Raw genomic sequence first — 13715 nt, 5'->3', positions numbered from 1 at the left:
GGAAAAAAAAAACATTAAATTCATCACCTTGGGCTCTGGGAACTTGTGAGGGGAAAATTTTCACCATTTTCTGACGTTTTACAGATTAAATGTTTCATCTATTTTTTCCCCTCTACCCTCCTCTTAAATTTATATCACAGCATCTGCTGTGTTTGATTATAAATAATGGCCTGTAAGTGGAGAAAGAGAATATTCAAGCCGTCTCTGCTCTCCGTCTATAAGGGCTTTTCTAAGCGCCAGTTTTCACAGCAAAGGTCTTTATGGCAACATAAGGGGTTAGCCTAGATTTCCAGTCCAGTCTCATTTAAGGCTAATTCCTGTGTGGGTCTGGATGTTTGATCCCATTGCCCATCTGAAGTAATTAAAGGGTTATTAGTAAACAGATATTCACGCTCGCTCACTCTTGCCAACTGTTTCATGCCATCTGCTGCCGGCGCACGTGCTTTGACATTGGAAATATGCTGCTGAACCGACACGGGTATTTCAACGCATAGGGAATGAACCGAGCTTTCATCAAGTCTAAACACAGTCAAACAGTGTCATCTTTGTGTGTGTGTGTGTGTGTGTGTGTGTGTGTGTGCGCGCATCAGAGAATGTGTGTGAGAGAGAATGTAATAGTAGGGAGTGTAAGAAATTATAAGCTCGCATGTGCTATTTTAAACCTGCTTGTTAATTTCAATCCCTTTAAACTGGCTCCACTTTTAGTAGCAGCCGACCACTATTCTTATTTCATCTCTGCAGCTCCCTCTTCTTCTTCTTCTTCCTCCTCTCCTCCTTCTTCTTCTACTACTACTATCTCTCCTCTGGCAGCAGCTCTGCCCTCCTGTCTGTTTTTATCCTTTTTTTATTTTCAGTAATATAGAAGGGATTAACCCTGCTGGCCCCTTGGTGGTTACTGTTTCATTTTATTCTTATTAAAATCTTAAGAACCTGCTTTATTATTCCTGTTTGATACTACCTCAATAATCCTCTGCCTGCTTCTGTGTGTAGTCGTGCGTGTGTGTGTGTGCGTGCGTGCGTGCGTGTGCGTGTGCGTGTGCGTGCGCGTGCGTGCGTGTGTGTGTGTGTGTGTGTGTGGCATGCAGCCATAGACCCATAGGTGTGCTCTGTGATGGATGTGTGTGCTTGTGTTTATGCTGGCAGGAAGTCCAGGACACATTACACAAATTTTTAATCACACAACGTATAGATGCACAAACAGCAATCCAGCACAGGGAGTGCAATCTAAGAGTTAATCTGTTTTTTCTTTTCCACGTTTAGCACATCGAGATACGACACGTTGTACATTTCAACTCATTGTCTTATGTGTTTTTCTTGTAATTCTGACAGATGTATTCTCTCCCCCCCTCCTGTACGTGTTGAGATGGCTATTACCGCTGATGGGTCTCTAGTGTTTGCTGTGATCTTTCTTACAGTGAGCTGCATTGATTTTGTGAAACCTCTGATAAATCTCAGACAGGAACTAGACAGGAGTGTTGTCACAGCAAAGCTTCCCTGGATCACGCAGTGATTTCTCCTGCAGCTCCACTGACCCGGGAAGGTTTATTTAGAGAAGCGGTGCAAGAGTGGCACGGTTAAGGTGTTGTCTGTTAGTGTTTCATTACATCTGCTGCTAAATATTTTAAATGCAGCCTCCATTGAAGGATACTAGCAGGAAGAGGGAATTTGAATTCTCATTGAATCTTCATTTTTAATTCTATAGCATGTGTTTTTATTCATATGTAAATGTAGTCTCTCTCTTTCTCTGCCATGTATGAGCAAATGGTTGTTGTTGTTGCTGGTGGTGGTGGCGGCGGGGAGAATAAATTAAGGTTTGACTCCATCCAGCGAGAGGAGTATCTAATGTGATGTTAACCTATCATTTAGTATGCTTTTGGAGAGCATCTGTCCAAGTCCAGCTGCAAGTACCTCAACCTGGAGGCTGATCATCTCTTCATTAAAAGCGTGATACTGTTCAAGCGTCTCCACTCTGCTGAGGATTACACTATCGACTTACCGAAAGGTCAACATTGTTTGATTTTCTCAAAGGTTACTATTTATACCTATTTATCGACTCGTATCCGAGCGCTCGCTAACGCCGCACATAATTCGTTTTCTCTCCTTTGTCCTCCTGTTTGAGAGACGTCTGCAGAAGTACGTGCGTCTAATTTCTCATTTACGATGCGTTGAAATCAGATGAGAGGAGGATTGCTGGGGACAAAGCTGATCACGCTGCGAGAGACGAATCAGGAATTGAACCAAAGTGTTTCATTAAGAGCTGCTAATGCAACATGGGGGTGCAATCCCTCATTTCTTCTTCCATTTTTCTACGCTCTTCCGTGCCCTTTTTCATCACTTTCCTCCCCATCTCTTCCTCTTCTTTTCCCTCTCTTCCTCCCAGGCCTGTAAGAGCACCACCTCCTCCTTGCAAACAGAGACATAACCAAATCCTCCCTCCCTCCCTCCTCCTCGCCTGTGCACCGGGGTCACGCCGTCAAAATGACTCTTTTTATTACAGTTCATAAACAGCGGCTCCCCCGGCGGCCCTGGGAAATTTCACATAAACTTTGATCAAACAGACGTTAGCCTCGCTGGTCCTCAACCACCTCTCTCCACGCGTGAAAATAGCTCCGCTCAATCACAGGCAGAGAAAACACACCGAAAACAGTGCAAATAGCAAGGCAGTCACTGATATATCAAGTCATTATTGACCAGAACACCGAGGGAATAGATCTCATATAAAAACAATAAGTTGCTCTTTGCCTTTTTTTTTTTTTTTATTCTTTCTTTTTTTTCCCCATTCCTCTTCTCTTTTAGCGGAGGCAGAAATGTAAGGCGAAGGCACTGGCAGTAAACTTTGTGGCTTAAAATTAATAGCTTCGAGGGGAGCTCAGGTGAGCAATCCAAAGTGATAAAAGCATCCAAAATAAAAGCCAGCAGTTGATTTAGCCGTGTGTGCGTAGGCGCTGGGACCTGTACGCTGGTTCTTCTTCGTCTTCTTCTTCGTGGTGGTGTTTTGGGTCTGTGGCCATGGGACATCAGGATTTTAGAGATGGAATTATTGTACAATGTTGAGGAAACCTGCATATATGAAAACTTTTGGGCATTATTTTAGGCATGTATGTGGTTTTGTAAGACTGTCTGATCAAACTTTAGACTTCAACTGTCCACTTTGAACGCCACTTTCCTACCAGAGGACTTATTTTATTGAAAGGTTTCATCAGATTGTACAGATACTGGGTATCAGGAAATTATAGTGAAAATATTTTTAAAAATCAATGGATGTCTAGATAATATTAATATATAAATTGTAAATATCCCAGAATTGGCTGAAATGAAGTCAATCAACTAATCAGTCACCAACCAGCTTTTTTTGTGGAATTTTTTGGTAGGGATGAAAAGTTTGTTGTTTGTATTTTGATTGTACTGACACCGGCTGCATTGCACATGAGGTTTTTATAGATGAACTTATTCTAAAATGTTACGAAAACCTGCACATATGAAACATTTGAGCACTATTTTAGCCATTTATGTGATTTTGTAAGATAGTCTGATCAAACGTCAGACTTCAGCAGCCCACCTTGAACACTGCTTTCCCACCAGAGAGCTTAAAAGTGCCACGTTCACTTTTTTTTGTTCTATTTTTTAACCTTCTTTCTGAAACACCTTATATGTTGTAAGAAAAGCATCACATCCAGCCTGTCCATCTGCAGTCAGACTGTGACGCTGGTGTTTCGGTTTTCTATAGGAGCCACGGCAGCACAGCTATAGTTACTTCCCCGTATTGTTGCTGTATCTGCCTCCACTGTACCTGCTCCGCCTGGGTCCCTCATATCAACCGGTCTATCTTCCCCAACCCCCCGCCGACTCCTCACCTTTCCCTCCGCTGCGTCTTATGACTCAACCTCCCCTTTCTTTAATACTCCGTTAGCAGCGCCAATTACTCTATCTCTCCGAGCCATCTCCCTGCTAATCCTCTCCAGGCCTAATTGAAGGGGACAGCAGCTCTGTGGGGTCACAAAAAAGCCCGGTTACCGAGTGACACGTCTCTCCGTCCCGATCCGCTTGCCGTATATAAATATATACACTTGGCCACCGTTAGTGTCTCTTTTCCAGTTCTGCCTCCTCTCCTCTTTCCCCTCCTGGGGGCCAGAATTCAACCCAGAATCAGTCTACAAATTGTCAGGGAGAAGCCCAGAAGAAGAAGAAGAGATGGAGGCAGCCTCGGTGTCTCTCTAGTTCATTATGACTTGGGGATGTGCAGCAGTGTGTGTTGACATTGTCATAGTTATCACGGGAACATCTGTGTACGGCCTGTCAGAGTGTGCGGGAGGAAGGAGGGCATGTTTGTGTGGCTGCATGCATATACATTCTGCATGTGCATGTTTCCTGTTTTTATGTGTCCATGAGGAGAATGATGGTTCCGGGTTTGGATGGCGGCATCTTGGCACCCCCGGGTCTGCTGAAGACCTGCCTCTGCACAGGATCAAGGGGTGAAGCAGCCGCCGCCGCCGCCGCACCCAGCCAGCCTGACTGCACGCCAGCTGCAATCCCCAGTGCTTCTCCACCACATCCTTGGCAGCCCGAGCCCCGGCTCCTTTTTCCTCACGGCTCAAACTGGAAGCTTCTTACGAATTTATTTCACTCCTGCTTCCACCTCTTCACAGCTCAGGATGCTCGACATACATTGAAGCCATTAAATGATGTTTGGGCAAATGATAAGATGTGTTTTTTACTGTGTGTTTATGGGTAATTACACCACAAGTAATTGCATAATATATAAACGACAAGCGAGCTGGAGTTGCAGGTTATAAATTATGCTGCAGTGCTGTGCAGAAAAAAAATGTTTGATGTGATGGATTTTTATAGGCAGCCTGTTTATCTTTGTACTCGTGTCAATGTTGACAAATATGTTGGAATTATTTTGTCGGGCTCATAGTGTTTGTCCTTTACTGTGTGTAAGAGGATGTTGATATTCTTAGGAAAAAGTGTTATGAGAGCAGTCAGGAAAAGTTGATTCCCATAAACAGGCTAACTTGAGACATCTGTTGTGAGAAGCACTTGAATCACTATTTACTGTTTTGCAAATTTCCACTGCACATCACAACCTGTTTTTTTTCCATATTGTTTATTCTCAGGCAAGTGGGAGAATTTGTTGTGTTTTCTTGGGGTGTTATTGTGGTTGAGTTTGGGGACTGTCAAAGGGACGCCGTGCTGCACAGTTAAACTGGGACTCTCAGTACCCATCAGGCCGCTGTGAGTCTTTGTGAAGACGACACCACAGAAGGCGCCTTCCAGAGAAAGCGTCACATCCAGTTAGCAGACACCCAGCGCGCTAAAGAGGTTAAACTGCTGCGCCTGGCACAGCCAATTGTATTGATAACCGTTTGAAGCTGGTTTTCTCTCCTACCTGGCATCACGCTTCACACGCTTTATTCGGCTTGCCACTCCAGACAAACTTCAAACCTGGGAGAGTGTGTTTTCCTCCACTCAGGTGTATATAAGTGTGGGCGTCTGTGGGTGTCTGTCTTTATGAATGTGTGTGTGTGTGTGTGTGTGTGTGCAGAGCCAGGGGCCTTTGCTGTTGTTTGTTTGTGCTGCCTCCATTCTATAAACCCGGCCTCTGATCTCACAGGCAACATGCCTCCAAATTCCTCTGCTGTTCCCCCTCCATGTAAATATATCGGTGTCAGCCCGTCTGATGATGAAATGAGCATTACGATCCGGAGCAAGGCAGGGAAACCACGCCGCTTCTTTTGCGATTAAAGCCATCCTCTCGGCAGCGTGAGATCTCCGGCTTCTGTGCGTGTCGGGGAATAAAGTTTTTCCGCGAGCAGAAAAAGTGTCTTAGCACATCTGTGTTTCCTCTTGACTTCTCGGCCTATTCCTACTCCTGCTTTACCGCTCTCTGCTGGCTTTCCCCCCTCACACTCCACCGGTCTTTCGTTATCGCCTTGTTAGCCCGAGGTCTTTCACCGTGGCCTGGAGTTATGGCTCTGTCGGGCAGCTGCTTGGCCAGCCCTGGGGGTCCTCAGAGGCAAATGGCATGTCAAGGAGTGGTCACTGAGGTAGATTGCCCTCTCTACCGTCAGCCTCACCGCCACCAGTCTCACTTGTCCAATTAGGGGCTCTTTGGCCCCCCTTTAAGTCCCCAACCCGTCCACTCTTGACCGATTCTCCAACATCTCCAGCCTCAAGATGAACACACCTGACACCCAGCATGAGCACAGGTACACATAAATACTGTGTGTGGGTAGCAGACAAGTGCAAACACAGGAAAGTGCATCATGTTTGTACATGTTTGTTGGCTCTTACACACATGAATGGCTAGGTTATGGACAGCAGCTATTATGCAAACACAAATACGAATAATTAGCTTAATCTGCTATCAAATTAACCCAACAAATTCCAAATATTTACTAGTTTCAGGTTGCAGATGTGAAGATTTAATTTCTCATTGTTTTATATTACTGTAGCAGGAATATCTAATTGTTCAGTGATGGTTTCAGTGCAGTAGAGCTCAACATGAACACGGTGATGTATTAGCAGCTGCCTCCTCTTTGATAATGACAATAATTCTGTGAAATCTTTCACATGTAAATCAAACCGGAGCTGTGCTGCTTCTCCTGCCTGCCATCGCTGATTGAATCGATTGTCGTGCTCCCGCTCCCTCCCCTGTAGGCTACAAGCAACATCAATCATTTCCTTTCCTGCCAGAAAGCACGGTGTTGCTCCCTCGGCGTTTCTGCAACTTTCCCATAATTTATCCAGAGCTGAGACTTGAATGCTAAATGTAACTAAATTGTAAAAAAAAGAGAAGAAGAAACGGATAAAAAATCATCGGTTTGCAGTGTGTTCGGATGAATGTGGCAGTTTGCAAAACATCACATGTTGACATGTTCAATTCTACAACACAGGACTCAAACAGAAGTGTATGTTTTCATGCAATATTGTAAATATTATTTTTTATCCTTCATTTAGCGCTGAAATGGTAGTTGATTTGTTGATTGAGTAGCATTTCAAATGTGAGGATTTGCGTCTTTTCTCTCTTTTATCATGGATTTTGGACAATTCACAGAAATCGAGCAATTGAACCAATCAAGTGACATTTTTCAGCATTTTATAGATTGACTTAGCAATATAATCATGGTTAAAGAAGATTTACATGTTAATGGATTAATGATTTGAGCTACTCAGCTGGGTCAGTTGTTTTTGTTCTTTCAGGTGGAATAAAACTTTGTTCTAATTTCATAAAAAAACATCTTTATTCTGAGCCTGAGCCTGATTCATTGGTGCAACATAGGTCATGTATTTGACATATTATGACTACGTTTGTTGGAATATGCCAGTGCTGACAATAACAGTGATACTTAAGAAATTAAATACTGATATCATGATAATAAACAATAAATAATTCAGTATTAGTAAGTATATGGTTAACATACTAACATTAGATCGACTGATTCTTTCTCTGCCTGCATACACTCATATTTTGAGTTTAATTTACTCGCACAAAATAAAACATAAAAAAAACCTTGAATTTCTATAAATGTCGTGATAATATTATGATTTGTGTGGATGTCAGAAGAAGCTGCTAACATGCAAATATCTTCATTTTGGTGAAATAATCAGTCTTTAATATCTGTATGACAGAAACCCTGTAAGTGCAGCCTTTCACCACTATGGCCTAATTTCCTGTTAAATTAACCCTCTTTGAGCTTTTGTTTGCTGCAGTTTCTCCCCTCAAAACCACTTTTTGTTCCGCTCAAACGCACACTGACAAACAGCAACAAAAGTGAGAACCTGTTAAAAATTGACACCCACCCTCTTTCCTTTTTCCGTCTTCTTTGGACCCTCTATCTCCAAACCCCCTCCTGTCTGTCCTCACCACGTCTCGGAGAGAAAGGGAGGAGGTCCTAATTCAAAAAAAAAAGAAAGAAAAAAAGCCTGGTCCTGCTCTGCTCTCTGGCCTCCACCAGGAGACAGAGTGTGAGAGAGCTGCCAGACATCACACAGCAGCGCCGTTAAAAATACATGTATACCACTCCTCATCACTTATTGATGGCCTCTCCTCCCTTTATGTTTATGGGGTGGGAGGCCTCCCTGTGGCCCCTGGACGGTGACCCCGAGGATCTGCCGGGGTGTCCGAGAAACCGCCTGTTCCCTCTAATTGAGTCCGCTTTCAAATGAGACGTTGTTCCACATGTACAAGCTGTAATCCAGGGATCACTTATAAATAGTGTATTTATGACAGGTTGAAGAAAAATTTGGCTTTTTCCAGAGTCTGAAGAATCGGCTTTATTATGAGACTGTTGACCTTGGAAGTATAATGGGATTAACATGTATTTTTTAAAGGTCTCACCCCTTGTGTGATTAAAATTTTCCCACCTATTCAGGGCTGCCCAACCTTGCAGTGTACAAATATGAAAATGGCAAATGTCATAGTGAAATTGTCTTGAAGATGTTGTCAGTATAAATCTCAAACTAGCAGTTAAGCCAACTTTACTTGTGCACAATCCTTTTCTTGTGTTGCTCTTGCTGAATTTATCACTTTGCATTAGCCGAGACTGAAAAAACAAAACAATAATTTTTGCTTTTGGTTGAGTTTAAGTCCCTATTTTCTTTTTGTCCCTTTAAATCACAAATGAGCAGTCATGCTAACTTTTTTCTTGCACAATCCTTTTCTCATGTTGCTCTTCTAGAATTTATCTCAATGCATGTGCGTAGACTGAAAAAACTCATTAATTTATGTTTTTTGTACATTCATGTCCCTATATTCTATGTCACACTGAATCACAAACTAGCAGTCAAGCTAACTTTACCTGTGTACGGTCATTTTTTGTGTTGCTCTTGCTGCTGAGACTGAAAAATTCCTCACCAAATTGTGCTTTTCTGGGATTAAAGTCGAGTTTTTCTAACAGTTTGTCAGTTTAGATCACAAATTAGCAGTCAAGCTAACTTTACCTTTACACAGGCGTTTTTATTTTTTGCTCTTGCTGCTGAGACTGAAAAACTTCCCGCTAATTTGGATTTTTTTGGTGATTTTAAGTCCCTGTTTTCAAGCAGATTATGTCGCTATAAATGTCAAACTAGCAATCAAGCTAAAAAATACCTTTGCACAATACTTTTCTCGTATCGCTCTTGCAGAATTTATGACATTCTATGTGCTGAGGCTGAATAACTCCCCAATAATTTGTGTTTTTTGGGGATTTTAAGTCAGCTTTTCTAGTCTTTTATCACTCTAAATCACAAACTAGCAATCAGGCTAACTTTTCCTTTGCGCTATCCTTTTCTTGTCCCACTCTCACACAATTTCTGACATTGCATGTGCCTAGACAGGAAAAAAAAACTAGAATTTGTGTTTTTTCAGATTTTTAAGTCGAGCTTTTCTTGCAGTTTTTATCCTTATGAATCACAAACTAGCAGTCAAGAAAAATGTACCCTTGCACACTTGTTTGGTGTGTTGCTCTTGCTAAATTCATCGCATTGCATGTACTGACACTGAAAAAAAAAACACTAATCTGCTTTTTTTTGTGATTTCAAGTCCAGCTTTTCTACAGTTTTTGTCCCAGTAAATCACAAAGGAGCAGTCAAGCTAACTTATCCTTATCCGGAGACCGAAAAAAACCCCCATTAATTTGTGTTTTTTTTTTGTTATTTTAAAGTCAGTTCTTGTATTTCCTTAAATGTCTGGAAGTCACGGTCAGATCAGTGGGGGATTTACTCATGGCTCGAGGTTGTCGTTGGGTCCCAGAGGCATTTGCAGGCCTGGTTTGTCCGGTGGGGGTCAAGGCCTCGGGCTGTTTTTTTTTTTCTTTCCCACCATGTCATCTGACCAAAGTGGCTGCTAAGAGAGTAGCAGTGTGGCAGGGAGGCAGGCGGGGAAGCCTGTCGTAATACAACAAGGTATTGATTGAATAATCTGTGTCATCTGATAGTAATGTGGCTTACACCGGCCCCCTGCTGCGAGCTACACAGCCTCCAACACTCGCTGGGAAAAAAAAAAAGAGGATGCGAGTCATATCTGTTTTATGTTCTTAATGAGTCATGTCTGCAATTCTAAAACTCAGGCTTGTTGCTGTAAATAGCGACATGGTTCTCTGTCTGTCGACTATGAAAAATGAAACATGCTGTTCCATCTTTAAGACTTTATGGACAGCAATGGGCACCAAATAAGCCTATTAGCATATGTTAGCTTGGAATGCTAACCTCATTATCTAAGTAAAAAAATCTGCTCATTTTTGAATAATTTATTTGGGCAAAGTTCCTACGCAGGTGGCTCATGTTAAGGCTGAATTAAACGTAGACATCTGAGGTGTAGCTTCGCTGTTAAAACACTTTCCTCGATGCAAAATGTGCCATGCATTATTGATGTTAGCGCTGAAATTTATTTTAGGTCATATTTGGTATTCAAAATTCTAAAACGTCCTTCTACAGCGGCCATTTTTAGGTTACATCTTTCAAAAAATAGACCAAAATTTTGTGAAAAATAAGCTATTTTTTACAGCTTACCTGTCGACAATTTAGAATATGCTGATTCAATGATGGCGGCCATGTCTGGAAAACTGTTTACATCTCAGATGTAGATACTGGAGTGATCGTTTTGGGCATCTGCAGTGTTTTTAGATGGTTGAAAGAGCAAAAGGTAGTTAAATCTCAGTAAAATCCAACATTAACACTAATTTATTTAGTCCAGTTTATTTAAAAGCAGCTACACAGAGTAGAAGTCACAACGTCATCCATCTTTCAGTTGTACTAGCTACTACTTTCATTGGTCTTTATGAAAAAACGAAGCATGTTCCTGGTTTGTTTCCATATTTAAAGACAAACCACCATTCACAATGACACTTCCAATAACAATCTGAATGTTTTGTGCAGCTAAAACAGCCAAACAAGTGGAAAACTACATCTCCCAGTGTTCTACAGGCACCACACAACACTAATAATCCAAGGTTTTGTCCATAAGAGAGCTTCATCCTTCCATGGAGCCACAACATTTGACATCTAGGGCTTCTGGAAAATGCTGTTTCCCAATTGTGTTTGATCATTTTCCCAAAACAACCACTTACTAGTAGTAAGTGATGCAACATAGCGTTAAGAAAGACTTGAGGATGTCGGTGGTCTTCTTTACTCTGGAGCAAAATCTAGTTTCTGCTCTGTAGCTGCAACTTTTTTTGTTAGGTCAACACTACAAACTGCTAATTTGGCCTATGAGGGGACTTTTTAGCTACAAGCTGTGTACATTTTTAGACATTCATTGTGGCTTGAATGCATCATTAATTCGCTTGCTCTGTCGGCTCGGATAAGTAAAATAGCTTGAGGCCGGACAAATCTGACTTCAATAACATGTAGCATAATGTTTGTTTTGACAAATTTGATAGAAAGCCACAAAAATATAGCTGCACAAATGCACAGATACTTGATATTGACACAGTTTCATTGTTCCTGGAAGCCACAGGAGTATTTTACTCATTTATTTCAGTGATGTAGAGGAGCTCTAAGGTCGTCTTTGAGCTGCCACATGCTAATTTCGGTCAGTCTTTGGGGACTTTGACTCTCCTGTGAGAATCTGAGAGGTCTGAAGACAGAATGTGGTTGTGAGGCAGCAAACTCCACCTCTTCTGGTCCCGACGTCTATCCTCCTTCAGCCCTCGCTCTCCTCTCCTGCCTTCCTCCCTAACCCTCCTTGTGATCCGGGAGGAAAGCTTTCATTATTTGCTGAGATTGGGATGTCAATCCCGGCGCCCCTGACCCAAGTTTGTAGTTCTCTCCCCCCTCTTCCGTCATATTGGGGGAAATGATTAGTGGGGTTATCTCCCCTCCAACTCGGCGAAGGCTTTCATTCCTCCTCGCGGCCCCCTTCGTACCTCCAGGCAAAGAGCGGATCTCTAACCGGGAATGTGCTGCCGAAGCTGCTGCTCTGCTTTCCCTCCTTTAACTCCTCATGTACTTCATCTCTTTAAACGTCTCTGTTCGATGCTGAGTCAGATTCATTCCACCACTAACCTCCTGTTTTTTTCCTCCTCTTTTTCGCCTCCTCATCTCCAGTTATTGAGCCATATAGGTGAATAAAGCTGTTTGGTGACTTTATAAATTTAGATTTTAATATGAAAGACAAATAAAAACTGGCTGATAATTTCCCTTGCTTACTCTGAATGCAGCATCAGTGCATCCAGCTGCAGCTTATTTACATTTTCACCGTATCAACTGTCTTTATACAACAAAATGAGAAGCATTTTAATCATTTTATTTGCAGAAAATAGTTGTGGAATGAAAAGAATCTTTAACTTTCTTTCCTTTCTTTTTTTTTTTAGAAAGTCAAACACTTTGTTTGGTGTCTTCCACATGAGGATCTGTGTGTAATAAAGTGCTTTTTCCCCGCTTTGTTTTGCAACACTTGTGTGCTTCAAAGGTTATTCCTAAAATGACCTAAAAGCATGTGGGGATGTGGAGGCTATATAGGCATGTGGGGAAAAATTGGTGTAATTTTCTCATCCTACTCAGAGCGGATATAATAGCCCCATATGAAAGGCACATTTGCGCAAGAAACTGTAAAATTAGTTCCCTTCGTTTGTGACTATTGTTGTTGGAGGGGGAAAAATAGGCCATGCGTTTCTTGAACATTTTAATTGATCTATTTTTCATCTTCCCCACGGATTTTTAAAAAAAAAAAATATATATATATATTATTATTATTATTTTCTTAAACAAAACGCTCTGGCTGCAGATGTGCCTCATTGGTCCACTGAAAGCAGGAAATAAAAGCCTTCGCTCCATCCGCGCAATAATGCAAATTACGCTTTGATTCACTCTTAATTTCATCAAAAGGTTTTTGTTTTTTTTTTGGTTTAGTTTTTTTTTTCTTTTGAATTATTATTATTATTATTATTAGGAGTCCATGGGATTAAGCAGAGTCAGTGATCCTTTGGGTTTAAGCCTTTTTTTTCTTTCTTTCTTTCTTTCTTTTTTTTGGTCTTTCGGGAGCTCAACGAGACTCCATCCGCACTTCATTAACCCTGAGCCGGGGACAATCCACGGTAAGAGCCGGGGGATTTACGCACCAGCCTTTTCACATGCTAAGACAAGAGGAAAAGAAAAAAAAATCTCCGAGTCATCCAACAAGACGCACGGAGGGGCTCTTTTTTTTCTCCTTATATAATCAGCTGTTCACTTTGCAAGTATATATAAAGGGGGTCGTCGTTATTTGAATCGGTCACGGACCCTCATGATGGGACTATAATGATCTTTTGGCAAGTTGGGAGGTGATGGTGTCTTTTCTTCTTTTTTTCCTCTCCACTCTCCCAGTGATCAGGACGCACCAGCTCGGCCCGGACTGTGTTTTTAATGCAATTTTACGCATCATAAAAGCGCAAGTTACCACGCCGTCAGTCTGATATTTCACGGCCCCCCAGATAACAGGTGCCATGCGTGGGTGACAGCAGGGGGAGCTGGCTATCAAACCCATTATCGACTTTCAATTAAAACCTATTAAAGTCTTTTGTCTAATCGTTAACATCCTACACGCCAAGTCTTGTCCGTCAGCATGAACTCCTTTAACCCCTCGACGCGCACACGGCCGGGCGACTTGGGGATGCGCACAGACTCTGGAGAGGGAGGAGTGAAATTTGTATGGAGGGGAAGGAGGAGGGTGGAGGTGGTGGTGGTGGTGGTGGTGGTGGGAGCCGCTGACCAGCTGTCCCCACGCTGATCCCCGGTCTGCAGTCAGCTCCAGCCCG

This window comes from Amphiprion ocellaris, chromosome 17 (genome assembly GCF_022539595.1).
Source record: "Amphiprion ocellaris isolate individual 3 ecotype Okinawa chromosome 17, ASM2253959v1, whole genome shotgun sequence".
Classification (NCBI taxonomy): Eukaryota; Metazoa; Chordata; class Actinopteri; family Pomacentridae; genus Amphiprion; species Amphiprion ocellaris.
The sequence above is the reverse complement of the archived record's forward strand: the minus strand, read 5'-3'. Positions refer to the sequence as shown.